The sequence below is a fragment of the Lissotriton helveticus genome, chromosome 4_1 (genome assembly GCF_964261635.1).
Source record: "Lissotriton helveticus chromosome 4_1, aLisHel1.1, whole genome shotgun sequence".
Lineage (NCBI taxonomy): Eukaryota > Metazoa > Chordata > Amphibia > Caudata > Salamandridae > Lissotriton > Lissotriton helveticus.
This window is the reverse complement of record NC_136063.1, coordinates 859,452,928-859,479,705: the sequence shown is the minus strand read 5'-3', so window position 1 is coordinate 859,479,705 and position 26,778 is coordinate 859,452,928.

Sequence of the window (26,778 nt, the reverse complement as noted above, 5' to 3'; positions counted from 1 at the left end):
GACAGAGTCTCTGAATTAAGCAGAGTACTCTCACCCAGTCAAGAGATCAGGGCTAGATCCAACACCGTTTTTTAGCTCATTGCACCATCCCAGTTTCAGAACCTGGCTGTATGCAAATTAGTCTGTCCCTGGCCCAGTGCATCATGGGAACAGGGCAGACCAGACTACAAAAGCCAATTCTTACACTGGGAAGGAAACAAGCAGCAACGCACGACACATGATGTTTCCTGTAATGAGCATACCCAAAACTACAGTTAGCTACCCCTCAAATGCATGGACCATTGTGGGCTTCTTTGCTTCACCAACACCATCGATTTCACCAGATGCAACACCATCCACTCCCTGTACTGCGTGCTTCTTCCTGGCTTGGACTCCAACTCCCATTCCATGAGTGCTCCACATACATTGTCCATGTTGACATATGACATGTTGTCTGACATTAGGCTGAGCAGCGTTGTCACCACACTGATCCACCATGCAGGGCAAACCTTAGACTTCTCATCATGCACACCTTAGGGGCAGCATGTTGGCACATGTCCGCAACTAGCCAGGACCAGGCCCCTGGTTCCTGCAAGTCATACACCCCATCAAAGCATTGAGTACACAGCAAGTTAACTGCAGAGCAGGACTCCAACGTTTAGAAATGTATGTAAGCAATTTATCCTGGCTGAGGAGGGGACTTAAAAATGTGGACACTGCAATAATGAGATCTCACACTTGATCACCGTCACACAACTGGGTAGAGACCTGTTCTTCCTGCAGCTGAATGGTCGGTCAATTACCTAACATGAATCTTATGACCAGACCATACTCAAGGGAGATGAATCCAAAGGAGATGGTCAGTGCCAAGACGTTGCTTGTTAATTATTCCATCAGTGACATCCTCGATGCTGTACCTGGAGGCTATGGGATTACAAGTAAGGATCAGGTGGGACAAGGAAGGGGATGTCTGCAATAAGTTACAAGTTATCTTTCACATGCCAAATGGGAGTGGCAGACATGTCCAAATGTGAAGGATATGTATCCACACTCACCATCAGTGATCATTACAACATAGTATGATTCCTTTTTTTCAAGCACCACAGGGCCAGGACCTAACTTGTGTTCAGTAGCCGTGTGTATTCGGAGATACATTGGTCAATCCGACACATATTTGTCATCAGCTTAGGGTATCCCAACATACACTTAGATGATGTTGGGAAATCAGAGGTAACAATAGTCTGTGATGGGATCATAGTGCTGCAGCTGACACAAATGAGACATTGCTCCCAAACACCAAGCAGGGCACTTCCTGTATGAAATCTTCGATGACATGACAACCATGGAATTGTGAATGCTCGTGGCCATTTCCATGGTACTACCACCATATTATCCCTTTTCACATCCCAAGTCAAGTAGTGACAACATGCTAAGCCAATGACACAGTGACCCACAGGCAGTGGGATGATTTATGACAGAGACATTTGCACTGGCTTTACTTGACAATAAACCCATATTGGTTAAGGACATTGATATAGCCAACAGACAAGTAGTATCCTGCCTTACAGAGGCACTCAATGAGTTAGCACCATGATCCACTGACAATGCCAGACGAGCTATGACCTCTGCACCCACGCTCAACATGAATGTACGATAGGCAAGAGCAATGATGAAAACAGCTGACACAACGTTGGCCAAAGAACAATTGTTTCATAGTTAAGGGGGCTTACAAGCAAGTACAATCAATATCTTAAATACTGATCAGGGCATTCAACGCACGTTGTATGACACGCAAATTGATATGTCTGAATACTCATCTGCAAACATGTTTAGCTTACTGAAAGTCTTATGATGAGATGTGAGATTGACTCAGCCCCCTCATACATCTGAGGGGACCTGTGATGGATTATTCAATGTATTGTCAGATGAGGTGTAAGAAGTTTCCGTCACCTTTCCTATGGAGGCTCACCAGGGCATGGGCAGCATAACCACTATAGATATAGAAGTAATAGGAATAACCTTAGACAAGTTTGGAGTGGTAGCAACAGATGTGATTATAAAGATAGCAATTGTTGTCATTGTAGGCTCACAGCACGAAGCTTCACACACATACACTCATATGCAGATAGGTCACTGCATCATGCCATCATTGTCATTACTGTTCTACCACTCATTCAATTCATGTACAGTCCCCTTTGAATGTAAACTAGACATGGTCCGTCCATTGAAATGTACCCTCACATAGACCATGAAGTGCTTTTTTGTTTGTGGCCCATTTGTACACTACCTTTCCAGGGGAAGAGTTGCTGTTAAAGAAATTGATCTACAGCTCACCAACCATTGCACTGAGAATGCCCTGCTACACATGACACTATCTTGTTTCCAAGCTGCACACTCCAATGAGACTGCATTGCACTTGTCTAGTGGAACCCTGGGACAACGAGCAGCCATGGGTCAGACTGATGCCCAGGTCCTGTAGGTTTTCAGTGCTGCATTTGACACTGTCTCTCATGGGCTAATTCTCCTTTGACTGGAGTCATGTGGAATCAAGACCTTAGTCCTTAGATGGATGAGTTATTTCATTACGTCAAGGGGCGTTCATGTAGTACAAGCAAGATTCTCCTCAGAAAGTACTCCAACACTGCTGTTGTGAGCAATGGCACAAGACTACATGTTCGTATACATTCGCCACAATGTGATCCAGCAGATCTTGAGAGCGCTCACCAGTGTGTGCTCAGCCCAGGGGTCGGATCCAGACCCAAAAAATCACTTTTTTCCACAAAAGGAGCGGCACAACCAGATTCTTTTTTGAAGCCTTTTAATCAGAGCTTCACCCCACCAACGCGTTTCAGCCACACAAGGCTTTGCTCACGGTCAGTTAGTCCTTCTACTATTTTCCTTTTTATACTGGCCCATCTTAGCCTTTAAGAGGCATTATGGGATATGTAGTGCGAAAACAGTTATACATACAATTTTTACCCATAAAAGAAAGACTGGTGTGATATATTATTTTATAAATACATTAATGCAGTGCAATTCATGTTAAGTCACATGGGCAAACTAATTACATTAAAGTTCATGAGTGGAGTAGTTCCCAATCAATGTCAGTTTAGTTCTCGGGTATAGTACCCTACTCAGATTTGAACAGTCTTCCTGGTACTGTTACAGTCACTCTAAATGTATGTGGAGGTCCTCTCCAAAATTCATACCTCTTGGTATTTTTGTTCGTAATCGGATGATCAAACGGGAGTCAATTTGTCGTAATGTTCGAACTGTATTGCCACCTCTCTCCATTTTGGTTAGCATTTTCAGCCCATAGAATCTCATTGTTCTCCAGTCTCCTTCCTGGCATGCATTTATATGTTTTGCCGTGGCATATAACATGTTTTTGTTTTTCACTGCCCGGATATGTTCCAGGATCCTCTTTTTTAACATGCAGGTGGTGCTGCCTATATATTTGATCCCGCATTTGCATTCAATTACATAAACCACGTTTTTAGATGTGCAAGTGATTTGTTGGTCAATGTACATTGTTTTGCCATTTGGTTCTTCAATGCTTTTTTTGCTGGTACCAATTTTACAGGCTTTACAAGAGGAGCAGGGTTTAAATCCTTTGCATTGATCCTTGAGCCAATTTGTCTGTGGTTTTATCTGAAAATGACTTTTGACTAGAAGATCTTGAAGAGAGGTGTTCTTTTTGTAAGTGATTTGTGGTTGCTTGCCTACTAGTTCTCCTATATCCGGGTCCCCAGATATGAGATGCCAATATTTTTTCATCTTATTGGCGATTATTCCACTCTCTTTATTATATGTGGTCACAAATCTCGGTGGGTCATTTTCGGTGTTTTTTTTTGGTTTTTCTACCAGTAATTCCGCTCTTGTCTTTTGGTCAGCCTTCTTTTTACATTTCTGTAGGACACGATCTTCGTATCCTCTTGATTTAAATCTCATCTTACTTTCTTTCATTTTTGTTTCAGCATCCTCTGATTTGGAACAGTTTCGTTTGAGCCTTATATATTCTCCATATGGTATGCTTTTCAAGAGAGCTTTTGGATGGAAACTAGTTCCAGGTAGCACACTATTGGTGGCTGTTTTCTTGCGGAACAACGTGGATTCCAACTTTCATTCCGATATATAGATTTGTGTATCCAGAAAATCGATTTGTTTTTTGTTTGTCGAGCATGTGAATTGCAAGCCCACATCATTTTGATTCAATTTTGAAAAGTAGTTTTGAAATTCAAGGTCTGATCCATGCCTAATAACAAACAGATCGTCTATATATCGGACCCATAAAATGATCCGTTCCAGTTCTTGTTGGTTATTCATGTTCCATGCAATTGTTTTTTCCCACCAGCCCATGGTGATGTTTGCATAGTTTGGAGAAAATGATATGCCCATGGCGGTGCCACACTCTTGCCTGTATAGTTCTTGATTGAATAAGAAAACATTATTTGTTAAACACATATGGATCATTTTTAAGAGCATATTTGTATGTTCCAATGTGGTGATGCTCCGTTGTTCGTATACATGTATGTACAACAGCCCATGCACCCTTGTACCATTGTGCAACAGCTACATACGGCATGCACTGGGGGACAAGTCAGTCAGCGCCAACATCTGACTTGGTTGATGCATCTGTGTAAAGATGTGGTGGGGCTGGTGAAGGCTTTGGGATCTGATGGGAAAGCACCACCAACAGTGACATGAGGCTCTTATTCACCATCAACAACGCACACACAAAATCACTTTCATGTGTGTTTTCTGTGATTTGCAACATTGCCAGTCTGCAGCTGGTACATCATCTACACATGTGATTTTATGGGCCTTCCACCTGGTGACATGACCATCAGCATGTGTGATCACCTGGTTGGCCATTGCCTTCAGATGTACACACCACTAAACTAGGTACATGGGCACCATATTTGAGACCTCCATCTACATATACCTACAGGTGTACCCAGTGGCCTTTATCTGCCTCGCCTGCCTCTGCATCTTTCATGCAGCCTTCACAAGTTTTCCCACATTGTTGTGTGCAAGTGGGTCACAGACAGTAAGTGACGTGAAGCTGGGTTACATTTGTACACTATATGGCAACATGTCCACATCTGCTGTGGGATTCTTCTTGCCTGTCCAGCACAAGACATGCACAGTGGGACTTGTGTTTCAACTTTCTTTGTGAGTAATGTTTACCCATCACACATGCATGTTTACAGCCTCTCACAACATTTTGGGGGGTGCAAGGGTCAATGCCTTGGTGTGACATTGATCAACATATGTAGCTGCAGTTCCCACACTTCATGGTGTTAGTGTGTCTGGTGTGATGTTGTTTGACCTGTTGTATGGTAGGTTGTGACAGGAACATGTGCACATTTCTGTTTTGCATGTGTGTAATGAAGATGCAAGTGGTATATTGGATTGGTACTTACCAACAAGGACTACATTTCCATATGTCCCATCCTGGAAGCGCTTATTTATGACGGACAGTTGGAAGATGTACGAATTACGCACACACCCTGGGAACTTGGCTATGACTTTTGTGAATAGTCCACGGTGCTCCACTATCGCATGCACATTCATTGAGTGAGTGTGCTTTCTGTTGCGATATATATGTGTGCCCTGTCCGCAGGGGGCACAAATCGGACATGTGTGCAGTCTATTGCACCCAGGACTTGTGGGAATCCTGCTATGGCATGGAATCCTTGCTTGACAAGGATCTGATCTTGCATGGTGTTGGGGAAGTAGAGTTGCTGGGGTATCAGGCTGATTATGCCATCCAAAGCTTTTGGGAGGAATTTTGAAAAGGATGCCTGTGAGACACCTCCAAGTCTGGATGTCGTAGGTTGGAAAGTCCCTGAGGCCAAGAAATGCAGCGTGGCCAGCAGTTTTGTTTGTGGGGGATATTAGTTGTCCGCTGGGTTGGTGGTGTCAGCCTGTGGGCGATCTGATTCAGGATGTAGTCAATGGATGTCCGTTTGAGCCTGTAGTGGCCTATGACATCCTCTGGTCATAGGTCAACAAGGATGAGACGTGTGCGCAATGGCCGCTGTCGTCTTCGGTGCTGCCTTGGTGGTGGTCCTGGTAGTGGTGGCGGAGGCAGTGGTGGTTGTTGTCTTTGTGGTACTCCAACTTGAATGATTAGTGCCTCCATGGCGTCTGCAAGTCCTCAGCTTTGTGTCTGGGCTGGTCTGGTCTCCCTTTATAGTCCCCTTTTATCTCGAGTTTTTCCATTTTAGAACTGGTTTTAGCAGTTCTTATTTATCTCCTGCTAAGGGGCCTTAGCGCGATTTATTTTGTCGCTAAGCTGGTCCAGGCGATCGTTGGTAATAGTGAGAAAGTGTGTTAGCGACTTTTTTTGTGACTTTTAGCGAGGGTACGCCTATTTCGCATATCATTAGCGATATTTATCGCTTCCATGCATGGCGATAGTTTTGATGCTCCCTATCGCGGAAAACTGACGCTAACTGCTGTTAGCGACAGCTTGTTGATAGGGCGATAAAATTATTGCCGCTTTATTGGGAAAAATTCCCTCTAAAGCGGCGATAGGGCCCTTGATAGTATGCCCCTAAGTTTGTTGATGTTTTTAATCATTGACCAGTTTTCCTAATATTTCATTCCTGTCCCCTTAATTCGTTTATCTTTCCACTAGAAATACTCTCTTGATGCCCCATAACTCCCCAAATGTTACTTTTTTACCCAAAGACATTCCTTTCTGGGTTTCTAACTCTCTGGACTGATGTAGCCCATTCTAAACTGCCAGGGGGAATCGTTTTGACCCACTTTAGGCATATCTCTCTCATTGACAATAATAATAGTACAAACAGCAAAGATTTATGGATTTTTGATAGCTCACCACTTTATCGCCTCCCTCTATAACTCCAAATATTACCATTGCAAGGCTTAACTTAATGTTATTTATTGTCTATAAATTTGTTAAACTTCTTACCCACTCCTTGCCAGAAGATCTCCAGAAAGGGACACTGCCATAACATATGGTTATCATCCCTTTTTTCTCCCCGCATTTCAGATACTTCCTCTCCTATTGTCTCCCCAGCTTGGATAATCTCTTCTGTGCCCAATAAGCCCTGTGAAAAAAACGATTTCTCCTGAGGGAGGCAGACTTTATTAGAGACCAAAAAGTAGACATAGATACTTGCCATAACTCTTCCATCTGTGCGTTTGGCAGGTCCCTCTTACATATCTCTCCTAGTTCAGAATAGTGCTATTCTCCAGCCTCTATTAATTCCCAGTACCATTTTGCCAGTTCCTTGGCATGCGTGGGTTTCAGCAGCTGTTTTACTTTGTAGTCTGAACCCCCTTCACCCACTTTCACCCGTTATCTTGCCCAGCTTGTTAATTTCTATTATGTGAACCTTGAAAGCTGTCGAGAAGGCATTTGAACGTGTGTCCTGGGAGTATTTATGGGCCATCCTAGATCATTAAAACTTTGGGTCTCTATTTATAAAATCAATCAAAGCCATGTACTCCAATCCAACAGCGAAACTTCAAATAATGGGGCAGGAATCAAATTTGATTAATATATCAAGAGGAACGAGGCAAGGGTGCCCTTGTTCCCCAATTTTGTTCGCTCTTTATATTAATCCCCTGATTCTGAAAATACTTGCCAACCCTAGAATTTATCCAGTAGTGACAGGTATCTTTGAAACTAAAGTCCTAGCCTATGCGGACGACGTTGCTATCTTAACACCTGACCCAGAGGCAGCTTTAGTCGAAATAGAGGAAACTACACTTTTATTTGGGTCTTATTCAGGCTACTCCCTAAATAAGGATAAGACAGTAATTCTATGCACGCAAAACACGCTTTGCTCTGATTCTAGGCGGGTTTCGAAGGCCACGTACTTAGGAGTGCATATTACGGCTGAAACTCAAGACATTATCAAATGCAACTATGAACCCCTTATTGACACAATTAGACAGGACTTAGCCAGAGTAAATAGCCTTCATCTCTCCATCATAGGCAGGGGCAATTATATCAAAATGACCATCTTCCCCAAAATTTTATATTTATTTCGCGCCATTCCTCTTTTAGTAGACGACAAATTTATAAAAATTATTAACTCCCAGATTTCCAAATTCATTTGGCAATACGGTAAGATTAGAAGATCAATCAAATACATGACCCTGCCGTACAATCGTGGAGGTCTGGCTATCCCTCAATTGCTCCTGTACTATTGGGCTGCTTATATGCAGCAATTCGCTCCCATGGTCAACGTAACACAGAATGAAGCCGCGGGAGGCATTCCTTCAATTTATCAGCTGGCCCTTGGTCCTAAAGCCAGAGGGTTTCTGCTTAGACATTATGACCCTGGCTACTATAAAAAAGTCAAATTCAAGATTGTTATAGGGGCTTGGCGAGTTTGGTCCAATATAGCAAAATTTATGCAAATTCCTAAATATAGCAGATATACCCCACTTTGGCAATCCCCTCTTTTTCCGCAAAACATTAACGATGGGACTTTCGCTAACTGGGAGAGCCTTGGACTTACCTCTCTATTCGATCTTCTAGGTCCTGATAAAAAGCTCAATTTTAGTGTCCTCCAGACCCAATATGACATACCTATTAGCGACTATCTGAAATTCTTTCAATTGAGGTCAAGCATTGGTCACTTGCTTCCTAACATAAAGTGGAATAGAATATCCCTTATAGAAGACATCCAGTAACCCTCCTCCAGAATAGGCACATTCTATAACACTCTTCTTGCCAATTCAGCCGATGGCATGGAACATACGGAAGTAGTCTGGGCTAACAAATTAGATAACCCAGATGTGGACTTAGATAAGGTATTGGGACTGGCCTCCCAACTTTTACTTTCAAGTAACTTAAAAGCCCAGCTATATAAAACAGTTTACAATCTCTATTATACCCCCGCTAAATTGTATACATGGGGGAAACCTCTAGTGATCGCTGCCCTAGGTGCAAAAGCGGACCAGCGACTCTTGTACACATGTTTTATGATTGTGACAGCTTGGGGCTCTTTAAGAAGATGATTTGGGAGTTCTGGAAGGAGGTGTTTGGACGCGATCTGCCGGAGTCTCCTACTATTTTTATGCTGGGATATGATTGCACTCTGAGATTGCGCCACAACGAGGAATCAATCTTATTTATTGGCACTGCAGTATACCGCATTATTTTGGCCGCTCGCTGGAAGGAGGAAGATCCTCCGAGCTTCCAAATGTGGCTTGCTCGGTTTTTGGCAGTTTATAATTATGAATTAGCATGTTACGCTACCAGGGGGGTAAAATCTAGGATGCGAGGGGAAAAGGTGTGGTCTCCCATTACTGTCTGGTCCACTCTATCCTCTTCTAGGTGATAGTCAAGATTCCCCAATTGTGTTTTTTTTTTGCAGACCCATACGTTCCGATATTTCGGCAGTACGGCCGTTTGATTGTTTTACTTAGCCCTAATATATGCTGCCAATTTATTATTGTCTCTTGTATGTAACATGTTAATTTTTGTTTTTTGTAGGCTTTTTTCCTCTTCTGCTTGTTAACATTTTTTTTCCAGTTGCTGTCTTTTATGGTTAAGTATTTGGATAACTTGTATTGGAATTGCAAAAAAAAAAAAAAAAAAAAAAAAAAAAAAGAAAGGTGACCAGCTGTTAGTCCACTCATAATACCCCAAGAGACTACTCAACTGCCATGCAGGATTTGCCAAGGTACGTAGTTCCCCTATGGGGGAGGTTGGAGCCTAGGGAAAGGGGGGCGGAATGAACCAAAAAGTGGGTGAAGGCACACGTAAGGGGGGAATCTCCCTTTTGGAACTAGAACCCTCGCACACCCAGCAAGCTAGGTGTCATGCTTCATCATACGGGTTTGCTCCTTGTCGAGTCGGCGGTGCAATACCCGACGGGCACCCATAAAGGGGCTCTTTGGCGGAGATGTTCCTGCCATGTGGAACTGCCACGCAGGATTTGCCAAGGTAAGCAGTTCCCATATGGGGGAGGTTGGAGTCTAGGGGAAGGGGGGCGGAATGAACCAAAAAGTGGGGGAAGGCACACGTAAGGGGGGAATCTCCCTTTTGGAACTAGAACCCTCACACACCCAGCAAGCTAGGTGTTATGCTTCATCGTATGGGTTTGCTCCTCGTCGAGTCGGCGGTGCAATACCCGACGGGAACCCATAAAGGGGCTCTTTGGTGGAGATCTTTTGTTCCTGCCGTGTGGTGCTGTGGGTGTGAGGGCCCAAGAGGAAAGTGTAGATGTGGATGTGTGGTGTTTTTGTTTTTAAAAGTGAATCTAGTACCCATTTTGCCTTTCTCTCTCCAGATGCCTGCAAACCTAGGTCTTTCATCATCTGTTTAATGAATGCTCTCGTCTTGGCGGTATTGACGGTTTCTCTGGATGAGGATTTATTTTGCACTGGATTTAATAAAGCATTAAAATCTCCCCCTAATATGACAGGTATACTTATGTCTAGGAGTACATTATATAATTCTTAAAGAGAAGTAGAGGTGTCTATGTTTGGACCGCAATATACTGCAACGGCTAACCAGTTACCAAATATTTTAACCTTGACGACACTCCATCTGCCCCTTCTGTCTACTGTGCACTCTCCAACTCTTCTGGATCTTTGAAATAGGATAGCTGCTCCTTTTATTGGACATTCTTGATTCGTACATACACAGTTATCAACCCACTTTTGGCCCTTTAGTAGATGGGACTCCTGTATTAATATTATTTTGCTGCTTACTAATCTCCAGTATTCCATGATTTTCCTTTGTCTGCTATGGACTCCAAGAGCATTAACAATCCAGGATAATATTGTAAGAGACTTTTCCTTTGATAGAACCATCACTCTTCTATTTTAAGAAGTATGAGAAACAGGTGACTACTGACCTTACCTCTATTAACCATGCAGTTCTTTTTCTAAGAGGACGTTTTTTTAAATCTCAGTATTATGATTGGTTGAGTTCTGCCACTATACTGCTGACGTCAGGGAACTATTTCTTCTTTTGCATGTTTATATTTCTTAAGAACTATAGCACTTGAATAAAAAGCATTCTCATTTGGTCTATTTCTCCAAATGTGTGTGTCTCTCTCCAGCTCCATTCCACACCATGCAGCCCCAGCCATGCTTAATGCAGTCTTGCTGTCTATATGCAAGAGAACACATGGTTCCTTCAGGGTTTGTCCAAATACAAGTATCATTTATTAGTGGAGGAATAAAGCTGATTTCCGAATACTCAATTCATTAATAAATGACACAGAATTATTTACCGAAAGAACAAACAAGCATACTGAACGCATCATCGTTAGAGGAAATGCCGTAATGGCCAGAGGCGCTGCGCCTGGAAATGGGGAACAAGGTTTAGATCTTGGTGTCTGCTCAACATCCTTTGAATCTTGGAAAATTACTTAATTTTGCTGTGCCGAAAATCCCTCCACAAAAATATGAATGTGTAAAGCGCTCCAATGCCTTCGAGTCAAATTTACGCTATTCAAATCTCAAAAGAAAAACCATTAAAAAGGATTTTATAGAATTTATAATGAATTTGAAAAAGACTGAAGAAACAGGGTATGATCAAGTCAAGTAAAACAATATTCACTGAAAAAAACAAAGGTTAAATTGATGGTATAGTTCAGAATTATAATATTTTGTTTCTTTTCATTTACAAAAACCTTAGAAATTCACTGAAAAAGCAAAGGATAACAGGGTTTTATAGTTGTTATTTTAAATAACTATAACTCGTGCTCTAAAGTAGCTATAACTCACGCCCCCACCATGCACAGTGTTGTCATTAATTATGTAATTTCAGATGTTACTGTGTTGTTATCAGTGATGCCAGAGAACATGTCATGAGTGATGTAATTTGGAAGGTAATTAGCAGTGCATGGTGAAGTTGCAAGTTACGTTTGAGCACTAGTTTTAGTTACTTGAGATAACTAAAGCATATAGCTGATGAATATCAGTGGTCTTGTTAGTTTAAAATGGTATGTTTTACCTGTCATTTTCACCTAAATATAACGTCACTATAACTTTGTTTTTCTGTGAACTTCTATTTTTCAACGGAAACTAAGATGTTGATCGACATGCGCGGCCAGACCCTGTGCCGAACAGTTTGCTGCCGACCAACTCAATGCTGTGCAAAGACTTTGGCTATTGCACTGCATGAATAAAGGCACAGGGCCAGGTCTGCAGACAGGTCCTGCACCTACCACCTAGCGGCACCCAACCAACAGCAGTTATTGGGCAGTAGGCCATGTGCAACGTGAAGTTAGGCACAGGCTTGGCCTGTTGCCAGGTCTTGAGCCTAACCCCTACAGGCTGAATATATGATATTACTATATAATGGGAGTTATCTTAAATAGGCAGACTTACTGGCTTAGTAAAGGGGCCAGAACATCAAAATAAAATTTTTAAAGTTCAGGTCTATCCCAATAGTGTGTTGGTTGGATTCAGGGATCCACTTTAGCCTGCTGCACCAAAGTAACTTGATCAGGACTTGGTTTGGTGTCAAAGAAGATTGGAGATGCAGCCAAAGCAAAGCAGAGATGTTGAGCCACGCCGTGGGTGAGATGAGTTGAGCTCCATCACGCAGAGGCAGTGATGCGTTAGCTCTGCATTTGAGACACCAGTTTAAAAGATGATTTCTGTCTACTGCTCACACAGCAGGCGATGTGTCGATTTAGAAGGTGATGCGCTGGTTCCGAGTGCGATGTGCCGGCTCCATCCCATTCTTTGAGGATGTGCCTGTTCTGATTCAAGTGAAGGCAAAGATGTGCCAGTTCTGACTCATTCAAAGGCGAAGATGTGCTGGTTAAAGAAGAGGTTGCGTGGGTCCTAGTTGTAGAAGCTGTTTAGGCCTCACTTCAAAGGGTCCAAGGTTGGGGTGGCACCACATGCCAGGACAGACTCACAGCTTGTAGAGTCCAGATGCAGATGCAGGTAGTTGAAGTCTTTGATATCCACAGCAAGGCAAGAGATCAGCAAAGCAGCAGTCCAGCAGAGTGGCAGTCCTTTCACCACAGCAGTTCAGAGAGGTCTACCCTTCTGACCTGGCTCCAGACTCACTACAGGGGGGTATGCAGCCCTTTGTGTGAACAGAACACAGACTACTTAGGTGTAAGTGTGAGTCTGTGGCCAGCTGCTACCTCCCATTTCCCAGTAAGGCCCATCAAGACACACCTGAACTCCCTTTGTGTGTGACTGTCTAGAGGGAATACACAAAGCTCAGCTGTCACCCAGCCCAGACTCAAGGGAGACAGGCAGCAGGCACCAAATGGCTAAAGTAAGTGCATGTCAACTTTCTAAAAGTGTCATATGCTAAACTGTGATTTAAAATCCAACTTCACCATAAATTATGACTTTAAACTATGAGTCCAGTAACACCAAGCTTGAAAAGTCGATCTCTTCACAATTGATAATTACTCTTAAGATGTGATAAGGTAATCCTAATGTTATCCTATGGAAGAGAAAGGCCTTACAGTAGTGAAAAACGAATGTGGGAGTTTTTCACTACCTGGCATGTAAAACGTAAAAGAACATGTCCTGCCTTTTAAACACATTACACCTGCTCTGTGGGTTACTCAGGACCTATCTTGGGGTGACTTTTATGATTTAAAAAAGGGAAGATTTAGGCATGGCAATAGGTTTAACTGGCCAGGTCGAAATGGCAGTGTAAACTGCACATAGATGCTCTGCAATGGCAAGCCTGAGCCATGATTAGAGGGCTACTTAAGAGGGTGGCACAATGAGTGATGCAGGCCCACTAGTAGCATTTTGTTTACAGGCCCTGGTACCACGTAGTGCACCTTACTAGGGAGGTAAAAGCAAATTAAATATGCTAATTGGGTATAAGCCATTGTTACCATGTGTTAGGGAGCGAGCACATGCACTTTAGCACTGGTCAGCAGGGATAAAGTGCTCAGCATTCTAAAGCCAGCAAAAACGAAGTCAGAAAAAGGTGGATGCCTCAGTTTAAGCAATGGATATTAGGTGTATTTGCATATCATTTAATCTCATATGTATAGTGTTATTTGTCCTACATTTCCTGAGGCCATGTTTGCACACAAAATTTGGCATCTTTCAAATTCACTTTGATGTTTCTCATTAGTTTTAGAATGTGGAACAGGCGATGCGATTGTGCGGAATTCCTTACGTGCTCTGAATTTGATGCATGTGTTGATAGGGATATACATAGTTCAACACAGGTATCTTCTGCCTTGTTGGGTAGGTGACACTCTATAGTGTTGTTGGATTGATTTCTTGTTAGTTATGTATTTATGTACTATGTCTCTCTTAGCCAAGGACCTGTTACAATTAGTACTAACTAGTATTACATTTAGTTGAACAATTATAATTTAGAATTGTCTCTCCCCTTCTTCCTTTGGTTTTATTGAGAGTTACTTATCTGACAACACACTTAGATTTAGACCCTAGAGGGTGGAGTACCATCCTTCAGAGTGGCAGAGGCTTAACATTCGCCACTCTGATAGTAAGAAATCTGGACTATTTAGAGATGATGACAGTCCAGCCATTATTTTTGTACATTAAAAAGAACTGTTGTCACTGTGGTTCTCATCAAGGTAAAAATAGTTTGGCCATTTCCCAAAATTTTATTAATTCTGAATTTAGATTTTGTTACTGTTAATCTTCCATTTTGCTGCAATAACAACCACTAAGCCATCTAAACGTCTGCCCTTCCAATAGAGTCTAATAACTGGGATCTCCCAAGATTGATATGCGGGGAAATACATTTTTCTTCTTTGCTGATTTGTTAGTTGCAATAATATCAAAAAGCCTTACCGTTGTCATGCTGTAATGTGTTTTTAATGCAACTGCTCTCTACGAGAAATGATGTATGGCTGAATTACAATAAGCTTTTTATTTTCCATATTTGATCATTTGTTGCCTCTGGGTACTTCGGCTTTAGGAAAGCAAGCTACCTTGTAAGGTTAAAGCGTCAGTCACACAAGACCAATACTCCTGTGCCTCCAACTGTGATACAAAGTTATTATATATTACATTGCTGGGCTAACATGTATCCTGATTTTTTACTTATGGTTCTTTATGATAGCTTATTTTCCGTCAGATGTGCAAACCTAATTTGGAGTTGTAAACCCTTTGATCTGCAAAATAGGTACTTCATATGCACTAAAACCGTTTTAGGAGTCAGTAAATGTTACTGACTCCTGAAATAGCTTTACAAATGATCATTAGATGCATGATGAACTATCTGAAACAAACACATGGAAATGCAAAAATATCACCCAAAATTTTAAAGAAAAAATATTGTTTTATATCTTGTACGTAAATGGCAAAATATTGACTACGAAAAGATAAAACACTCAAATATTGTTATAAAATAGTTAAGTATATCGAAATTGTATTATTAAACAGTATATTTAATATAAAATGTATGTTTATGTGGAGAGGATGGCACTTTGCTATTCTGTGTTTAAAGACTTTGACCCACATGCATCAAAGCAAAAAAACGGTCGCAAACGGGCAGATTCTCAGAATCTGCCTCTTTGCAACCAGTATTTTTGCATTTGGGATGCATCATCCCAAATGCAAAAATCGCAATTTAAGTAAATGTCTAAATTGTGTTTACTTAAATTGTCATTGCATTTAAGGAATAGCAAATTGAGATTCCTTAAATGCAATGCATTAAAGTAAATAAACTAGCGATTTTGCAAATAGGGGGCGCACATTACCATGAAGTTGAACTTCATGGTAATTTGCAAAAACTTTGAAAAATGCACTAAAGCGAATTTTTCAAGTTCCATTTTACACACACACATGCCCTTAGGGCATGTGAGTGTGCAAGATGTAGTCATATACAAATTTCAGGGGTGCAACAGGGTGTCCTTTTGACACCCTGGCACCCTTGAAATTGCATTCTTAATTTGTGATTCTCTAATTGAGAATTGCAAACATAGAATGTCTTCCCATTCATTCCAATGGTCCTCTAGGCCCATAGGAATGAATGAGGAGGTATTCCTTAATTGCGACTCGCAATTAAGAAATGTTTAGAAATCGCTATTTTTTAAGCAATTTCTACATGCTTAGCCTTTTGCTATTTCTTATTAGCGAATCCTTATTTTCGTTAATAAGAAATCGCAAATGGCATTGTTGATGCATGTGCCAGTTGGTATGTGGACCAGATGGCACTTTGCTAATGTTTGTTTAAAGACTTTGCTGTAAAAATGCCAAAAGGATTTGTCACTTTCTAACTCAGCATGAATGGTACTGTGCTAATCCTATGTTTAAAAACATCATTGGAAAAACAGGCATTTGAGGTGAGCCAATTCAGAGAGTCATTGGTGATGTAGGAAGTTGCCTACATGAGGTGCTCTCCACCTATACTTGAGAAATACCCAGAGGTCGCTGCTTCTTCTTTGCAAATATGTGTGTGTGTGCCTGTGCATGTGTGTGGCTATTTTGCCTTTGTCTTCCATGCCTTCTTCTTTACTTGCCAAATTGTGAATATGCTAGCTTCCACCATTTTGTGCAGCCAGTGTATGCTTAATCCTTCTAATCTAATTAAAAAAACTATTTCCTAGAAACATTGATAGAAGAAGCATATGGCATTTTTATTAATGTATTTCTGTCCTCATATATTTGTGCTTGTGGTTGACGTTATTGTTCTTATTCATTTTTTAAATATATTTTTGACTGCCTCTCCCTGCCTTCTGTAGAGTCCTTATGGGCAGTGGTGGCCACTAGAAATTATTTGGTGGGTTTTTTCTGCCTCCAATAGAGTCCATACAGGCCCAGGAATGGCACCAGCAATTATTTACTATATTTATTATATTTTTTCTTGATCTTTCTGTCTCATATAGGGGCTCACCATGGCTCTAACTAACTAAACATTTGCGTGAAATGTTGCTTGTAAAAAAATAATTTAGGCATGTTTTGAGGTATAATTTTGTTAAGCATTTGGATTGATGAGGATGATGACTTTTCTTGTGTTACACTGTTTAGAGACTTCTGATTGCCCATGTTTCCATGTTTTTGTGGCTTTGCTTGCAGATGCTGCAGAACACTTCACACATGGCACTGATATCGAGAAGGGACCAAAAAAGGAATCAGCTCACATTGAAATCTGAGTCCTCCACGCTAAGTGCTTCTGTTTTTAGTGCTAACTGCTAGTGCTAGGAAGTATGCCCCAAAGAAGACAGTTTCTGCCAACACAGTGTCCAGTGGGGGGGGGGGAGAAAAAGCAGATTGCCATCCCTGGCATCAAAGCCTCATCCTTTTTCAGGACCCATGATGTACCTGTTTTAGCCTCCTCTGGGCAGAAAGATGCTGAGACACCTGAATCAACAGCACCACCTTCACCACTAACACCTACAGTCATGTCTTTCAGCACTGCTGAAGTCATGCAGAGTAGTGAATCTGAAAAAGGATTGCCTCAGCCACAAAACAAATTATTGTAGGAAAGTGGACTACGATTCTGTTGAGAAGACTCTTCTTACTCTAACAGCTTTACAATCTCCAGCAAGGAAAAGGAAAAGAAAAGTACTCCCCCCAACTTCTCCACCCCCTCCCCCCACTGGTGATCTAGGTATGTATTGGACCCTGGTCTGAGTCCTAGAGACAAGCGAAAAGAATGATTCCTGAAAATTTAGAAAGTAAGGAAGATGGTGAGGCTGATGACAAGCCAGCGATCATCAATGTGGAAAGTAGTACAGAAGAGGTACAGGTTAATTCTGTTCAATCTGCTCAGAGGCATGTACCTTCAGCAACACTGCCGGTGCCCATATATCCAAGAACCCAGAAACCTTTAGCCCCCTCAACACCACCACCCCTGCCATAGTCAAAATACGCCCTACAGAAAGATAAACTACAACACAACCACCTAACTTTACCTTCAGTTCTTAATTTTTTTGCCCAAAAACAAAACCCTCTTTCCCTGTTTGGGACTTCTTTACGTTTAGCCCACATGATGATAACTGTGCAACATGATCTGTTTGCCACAATAAAGTTTGTAAAATCTTTGTGGTAAGCCTGGTGGGCACTATGGGGACGATTACAATGGTGGTGGACTGTCATCGACATCCCGTCAGTGGAGGTCTTACCTCCATTGTAAGCAACTTTCCCGCCCGCCATATCACCATAGTGGGCCCCCTTTCTCCTTTGCCCCAAGCTGTGGGTTGTGGGGGGACACTTATGGTGCCCCCTTAAATAATCCTGCACCATGTGGCAGGGTCTCATGGTGCATGCCACATAGTGCAGGGATATGAAATGTATCTCATTCTTGCTTTGCTGCATGTGCTACAGCCAGAAGCACCCCCCACTGCAATGCAAAATACAGGCTTAGTGACCACTGTTGTAGTGGTAATTTTGTAATGCCTCTTTTGGGACCGCTGACATCCTGTCGGGCGGTCCCATTTAGGATAGGGTCCTAATCAACCCCTATGTTCCTAGAGGCCATCTGTTCCATTTAAAAATCTAAATAATATACACTTAAAAGCATAGCTAGTGGCGGTCAGCAAAACACAGCACCTGAAGTGATAGAAGAAGGTGACCAGGAGGATGAAGAAGAGGATGTCAGCAGCAACATCAGGCAAACCCGCCTTGTAAACCTCCCCTATCGTATTTCACTCTCACCCACAGCAACCTCTGCATGGCACAAAGCACAGTAGGATACAGCAGCTCCCTTCCTAAAGCCCTTAGGTAGCCTACCTGCTTCTGGACCCTTAGGTCACTTGTAGCAGTACTACCACAAGGGAAATGCCTTCTATTAAGGCTATGTTTATCAATTAGTCGCTGTACCACTGGAATCACAAAAAAGCCTGTTTCTACAAAAAGAACTGGCTATAATGTTAGTGCTTGATCTCTTCTGTCTTTGTGGAAGAAGTGGGATTCTGCAAATTTGTGGAGGCTATCTACGCAACATGCAAGGTTTCTGGCTACAACTATTATTCCAGAGTGGCTGTGCCAGCACTGCATTGTAAAGTCCTGCATTTGCTTAGCAACACTACGAAGCAGTGCACTGCTACATCCATCCAGCTCATGACAAACATGTGAACCAATTGTTTTGTCACAGATTACATGTGAAGCACTGAACACTGGTTCTCTTCCCAGGGAGCACTTAAAGGGTAGCTATTGGTCTCATTGCAAATGATGCCTTTCAGAGCACTCAGCAGTATGCACCAGTGGCAATTTTCACCATGGAGAAATCTCATATAAATACCTACATCTTGGAAGCTTTCAATGCCAAGGCCTACAAATGACTAAAACACAGAGGTCTCATAATTGGGTTTGTTTCCACTGACAATGGCAGAAATATAATGAAAGTCATGGCTGACAACGTATATTTCAGAGTTTTAAGCTCATTGCATATATCTAATCATGAGAGCCAAGTAATCCCATTTTGGCATCTGCTATAGGATGATTTGAAAAAACATTTCCTAGAGTCAATGAAGAAGCAACTTCCTTGATGGACAGCTTAATGCTTCTCTTGAACACTAATCAGAGGTTGCAAAAAAGAGATTGTGTCCTACAAAGACTACTTCAAGTTCACAGCCAACCTTTATAATGGGTTGGTTTGATTCTGAAGGACTCAGGTCAAATGCAGAGGCACAGGCACAACAAGTGGTAAAACCAATGACAATTGAAAAGCTGAAAGAACTATCTGGATGATCCGATAGAGGTATACCTTGATCAAGAACCAGGTTTTTTCACTAAAGTATCTTGCATGTCTGATAGCCAGTGTTTCTCCTGAGCATGTTTTCAGTGCAGCTGGTGCAGCTATTATAGTCAATAGTACCAGTTTTTTGCCTCAAAATGTGGATAGACTTTTGGTGGTAAAATTAACAAACATTTAATTCCATGTATAGTAGTCTTTAAACAACCAAGGATGACAAGGGCAATTAGTCTGACATCTCAAGTTTGGTCTGTGATTATCCTCCCAATGACCCCCTGAGTTTGAGAACAAACTCCCCTTTCCAGCCTAATACAAAAGAAGTTACATGGAGGAGAACTGCTGAAAAAAATGTTCAATTTATATTAGGTGTACAGCTTAATCACAGGGCATATTGTAAATAATAAACTGAAATAGAATGGTTTAGTGTGAATGGCACAGATAGACAATCAAAAAAGACACAGCAGTTGTAATTCATTTATCCTGGGCTGGATGAGCAGTGACTGCATAGAAACAGTAATTCAACCTTTGGTTCAGAAATTGATTTTGAAATTAACAAAATAGTAACACTCTGCTGAAATAGAACACATCAGCTTCCTAAAAGAAGACGTTACAGAACAAGATACCTCACATAACTATCCTTTCTTTGATTCCCTTGCTGGGCAGCCAGTGAAGATTTAGAGACTGAGGTTGCCCTATATTGTGTATCGCTTCAATGGAGAAGATAGCAACATAGGGGCACCATACACTTGTAACAGGTACCTTACTTGCACTAATGAGTATTACCAAATAAAATATTCAACATGCCATGGTGTATGAAAGTGTAAGCTACATGACATTTTTGTGGATCATTCTGCATCAATGCTTCTCTTTCAAATGATGGGATATGCAATTTAATGTTCCTATCGTTAACTTAAACCCATAATCTCTTTATTTTATTTATTTATAAAGTTTTGTATAGCGCTAACATCAACCTAGCGGGTATCAGAGTGTTTCACATTTATGGTAGGGAGGATACATTTGTAGAAAAAGAAGATTTATTACATATGTGTGCATAGCATGGTAACACTGGGGTTAACAGATGTACAACAACGTAGTAGTCAATCAGGGCATAAGCATAGAGGGCAGGTAAGTAAGCAATAGAATCAAGACCTTTTAGGGGAGACATTTGTTCATTAGGATTGTTTTCCTTTTTGAGGCAAGATGGCTGCCGTGCGGGAGGCTGTGTAGTCAGCTTGCTCCCTCGCTCTTGGCGTTCCATCGTTTTTTTCGCTGAAAGTGAAGGAGAAGAAGGAGAGAATCTGGCCGATTGACGTTACGAATAATGGAAGTTTAACGGGCGCATCCTACCTGGCAAAACCATTGAACAGTGCCGGCCAGTTGCTGGAATCGTTATCACCGCTGTGGCTGGGGTCGCGCTGCCTGTGCCTGTGCCGGGCTGGGCTGGGCTGCTTGGAAGAGACGGAAACGGAGAACGAGTGCTTTTGGTGCATGAAAGCGGCTTTCCGTTTTACTTCACTTTTCACCATATCAGGCTGGGCTCCTTGAAGACGGAAGACGGAGAATGGAGCTCTCTGGTGTCTGAAAGCGGCCTCTTTTTTTTCACTTCCTAACTGGAGGGCTGGATTCGATTGCTCCCGGCTGGTAGAAAGGCGTTGACCATTTCCGAGTGGGCTCTAGCAGAGGGGAAAATGCCTGATAGACGCCGATCCCATTGGAGCCTGGTTTGAGTAAATTATATGAAACTAATCACGGGGAAACAGGGAAAGAAATAATTATATCGTGTTGCTTCAGCACGTAGCAACATTAATCTATTATAATCTGCTACAAACTATCCCTGCATCAGGCGGAGTTACGAATGTTGCTGAATTTTTTTGAGTTTAATCGGCGGTCTCCGCTGTGGCGTGCTACACTTTGTTTGTGCTGGGCACAGAGTAACGTTTTTCCTGGCAGAGGTGGCTCACGGAAGAAAAAGAGGACACCGCTTCCACCCTCTATTACCACACGCAGTAATAGGAAAACTGGCCTTGCGTCCGAATTGAGTAACGTGGTGCAAGAGAGCGAGAAGATTGAGATGGCAGAGGCAACACCGCTGATCGCTGGTAAAAAAATCATCACCAAACAGGGTAAGAATCCTAATAAAGGGGCTACTGCTAAATCTAATGAATCTATTGGCATAAAAAGCCCAGCATTGCAAACTCTACCAGACCTGTTTGAAAAGCATGCTGCGAGAAAGAAAGTAACTGACACTGATAACCGAAATACTGATTTAGTTGACATAACTGCAGTACAACCCACTAGTCAATTACCAGTAAGCGGTGATAATCAAGACAATTCTAATAATTCTGCCACTGTGGCCACTACTCAGTTATCGCTCGATTCATTAAGGAGGGGTGTTATGGGACCTGTAGTTCCAACTCTGGGTGGCGCTATTATTAATAGAGCATGCTCTCTTCCATCGTTGGCATTACTATTGAATGAAGCCCCTAGTGAAACACGTACGGTGAAAGAAACTAGTGCTCAGCAACATAATCAAGATCTCCCTGAAACTTTTTACTCACTATCAGAACTCTCATCCGATGAAGCGAATAAAGATTGGGCAGATCTTAGTGGTGAGAGTCTGTCCTCTGTGAGTGAGACTAGCATGAGCCCTGATAATATCAACGCGGCCACCATCATAAAAAAGAAGCGGAGAACAAAGAGACCGTCTTGTACAACGAGCCAAGGGGTCACTTCTAATTCACCAAATAACACGATTAGTAACCTGAATCGCCCATCTTCTAAATCTATTGCTTCAGCCGCCCATGACACCTTGGGGTTGAATTACAACGCTACTCAGGACCCTAGTGCACAGCAGGAGAATAATGATGAGATTACGCTGAAAACAATATTCGACACCATGATGTGCCATAGGGCGGAGAGTAAGGCTGAGAATCATCGCACGCAAATGACATGTGCTAAAGTAAAAAATGTAGTGAGACGTGCAATTAAATTATGCTCAGAGACCGCTGACAGGGTCACCGAAGCAGAAGCCAGGATAGCTGTACTTGAAGAAGAATGTTTGGCCCAAAGACAAGAAGTGGGAGACTTCAAAGTACAAAAGGATGACCTATCCGACAAATTAGCTAGCTTGGAAAATCAGGCCCGGAGATGTAACCTGCGTTTTTTGGGGATTCCTGAAAACAAAGAAGGAGGAGACCCGAGGAAGTTTATTATCAACTTATTGAATGATGCCTTTCCAGAAGTTACTGACTGGGATTGGGCTCGGGAAATACAACGAGCGCACAGGTTCCCATTTACAACAAGGAAACCACGACAAGGTCAGGAAAATTATCCCAGGGCCATCCTGGTGTCATTCAATAATTTCCTTGCCCGTGAATTGATATTTGGAAAAGCCAGACCAGATAAGAAAGCGGATGGGCTAGGCTGTCAGTTTTTTGTGAGACCAGACTACTGTCAAGCGACTGTCGCTCAACGATGGCAACTGAAACAACTAATTCCTGATTTTCAAAAGAAGGAAGTAGCAGTATTTTTGCAGGGCCCTGCAAAACTAAAGACAGTATATAAGGGCCAAACAAAATACTTTATTTCTACTATCAAAGCTAAAGAGTATCTGGACTCTCTTTGAATAAATGAGAAGGACTGCAATGTATAATAGGACAAATTTAGAATCTGGGCGCAATTATATTGTTTAATAATTATTCAAACACAGGACTATTATATCCGTTATCTACATATTCTTTCTCTTGCTTTTTTTTTGCCTCTCTGTATATCCTGTACTTCTTTCTCAGTTTGTCTCTTCTTTTTTCCTTTTTTTTTTTTCTTTCTCCCTCTCTTTTCTTCTTTCCTTAGTAAGGGCGCCATGGGTTAGGGACACGGCATCCATACGCTTCAGGAACTGATAGTTCCTGTGCCTCATGTAGTGGGGAGGGTGGGGGGAGGGGTTCGGGGATTAAGGGCGGGGGTGGGTAAGGGCAAGGGGTGGTGGCGGGGGTGTAAGGCAGAGGTGTTCAACGCAGGGATGATTACAAGGTGTTTCAATGATATCATTGAGGAACAAATATTTGTGATGTTGGTCGATAAATTTCTTTTTTTTTCATTTCCGTCATGTATAAAAAGGTGAAAATATGCACTATTAATATTAATGGTCTTAATGATGTCAAGAAGATTGCTATGTTTCGAACAATGCTTCAGGTACTGAATATCGATCTGCTATGTATACAGGAAACCCATATTTCATGGGACAAACGTTCTCTTTTGAATAATTTGGGACTGGAAGTTTTGATTACCTCTAAACAAATGGGTATTAAAAGAGGCGTAGCAATTTGCATGCGAAAAGGAGTAGGGAATTGCACAAAAACACTCTCCGATAAATGGGGCAGATGGGGATTGGCCGAGCTAAAAATTGGAAGCTGTAAATTTACTCTATGTTGCATCTACGGCCCTAATTTAGATGATGCTGACTTGTTTAATACTATGAATACAGAGCTGTCAACTTGGACTCAACCAATTATAGTTTGTGGAGATTTAAATATACATATGTCAGCTAGTTGGAATATTCGATTAGCGAAGAGATACATGGGCCGAAAGGTTAAAACTTATAAAGCTCTCAGAAACTTAATACTTAGCAATGGGCTAACTGATGTCTGGAATAAATTCTATTATAATGACCCCGGATATACTTTTTTCTCTACTCCTCATCAAAAATTTGCCCGTTTAGACTATTTTTTTGTATCCTTAGTTTTTTTAGAAAAAATTCATATTGAGATATTACCACAAGTCATCTCAGACCATAACCCAATAATGGTTGAGATACAATTTTCTGTCGACTGTCAAAACCTTACTAGACCCTGGTCATTTCAAAGAAATTTATTGTTAGATGAAGATTATCTTCAAAATATGGTCAATATTATTAAAGATTATTTTTTGATTAATAACGACACTGCTTCCCCACAAGTAGTCTGGGATTCTTTTAAATCTATTATACGGGGCGAGACTATTAGTTTTGCAAATTATAAGAGGAAAAAAAATCAAACAGACTTCAGGGATAAACTAAATAAGATTAGGCAGATCGAGTTTGATTTATCTATCGCATGCAAAAATAAGGCTAATATAGAGGATGTACAAAGGCGACTAACCATTGAACGCTCTGGTCTTCGCACACATATTGCTGAAGAAGTAGCGGCAAAATTTAAACAATATAAATCGGAACGCTACGAATTGAGTGAACGTACGGGAAAAATCTTAGCCCAGCGCTTACGACAAAAATCATCTTATAACGAAATACAGTGCGTTAAAGATACAAATGGGATTCTCTGCGAAAGCAGGGAAGGAATATTAGCGGCATTTCAGGGCTTCTATAAGATGCTGTATAATGACTCTAATAACGAAATTGACAAGACTCTTGATCCTATAGAATATTTTCAAGTTATTAATCAACCTTCCTTGTGTATAGATGATATAGATCTATTTACTAGCCCAATAAGCTGGGAAGAGATTGAAAGGGCTATCACGAGTCTTGCAGCCGGTAAAGCCATGGGGCCTGATCAGATTCCTCTCGAATTTTATCGGACATTTAGATTCTTGCTGAAACCAGAGCTGATCAAAATTTTTAATGTAGCGTTTCAAGACAAAGCTCCTGATTCCTGGTCTACAGCTACTATAGTTGTATTTGTTAAAAAGAACAAAGATCCAAAAGAATTAGGCTCGTATCGTCCTATTTCTCTGATTACAGCCGACAGCAAGATCTACTCTAAAATTCTTGCAAATAGATTAAACGACGTTATGCCGGGTTTAGTTTCTAATATTCAACATGGGTTTATTAAGCACAGGGACACTACAGATCATGTGAAAAGGGTTATTGCATTGCTGGATTGGGCTCAGGCAAAGGAATCCCCAGCCGGAGTTATTCTGCTTGATGCTGAAAAGGCGTTTGACAGAGTCGACTGGGGGTTCCTTTGGTCTGTGCTAAAATGGAAGGGTTTCCCACCACAATTCATTAAAGCTATACAATCACTTTACTTTAACGCACAGGGTGTAATAAGACTAGGTACGGATATTTCTAACCCATTCTCGATCACCAGGGGGACCAGGCAAGGATGCCCTTGCTCTCCACTTTTATTTGCACTTTATTTAGAACCTTATTTGAATAGACTAATTATAGAACCTGGCATTCCACATGTTCGTCTCTATGAGATAGACCATAAAGTACTAGCTTACGCGGACGACGTGGCCATTGTAACCTCTGATCTCTCCTCTGCATTACCTAAAATAATAGAAATTGCAAGCGAATTTGGCAAGCTATCCGGATACAAATTAAACATCTCAAAAACCCAAATTATACACTCTAAAACTGGTATACCTACCGATATTCCTATTAATGACACCGCCACATATCTCGGTGTAACTATATCATCGAAAATAGATGACATTGTTGGACTCAATGTGGATCCATTACTCATATCCACTAACAGAACCTTAGAAAGAATAAATAATTTACATTTATCCTTATTTGGACGGACCAATGTTATTAAGATGTTGATTTTTCCAAAATTTCTTTATTTGTTTCGAACCATTCCCTTATTTTTTTCTATGTCTCTTTTTAACAAAATAGATAGGATGCTGTCCAGATTTCTATGGGGGTATCGTCGTTCAAGGAGATCGCTAAAATGGTGTACCCTACCGCAAGGATGTGGCGGGCTGGGATTTCCGAATTTTAGGATGTATTATTGGGCTATAACTCTTAAAACAATTAAGGTTTTATTATTTCATGATCATATTAATGAAATTTTTGCTTCACCCTCCATCTATGAAATGCTTCTGGGTACTCACGCACGCCAATGCTTATTGATATTTATGGAACAGAGCTACTACAAGAAAACAAAATTTAAGGTTTTTCTCTCTGCTTTTTTGGTTTGGAGACAAATTAATAAAGCTTTACGGATTATTCCAAAATATAATTTTTACTCACCCATTTGCTGCAATATACCAATATCCGACATCCCTGAAGATATCCCCACGAATCGATTTCGTTTGGGACAGATACACTCAATTGGGCAACTCTACCATAATGGGGCCTTGATGTCTTTTTCTGAACTTCAAGATATATTTGGCCTCCTTAGAAAGGATTTTTTTAAATATCTACAAATCCGTAGTTTTTTGGGAAAAAAAAACCTTTTATACAATGATGA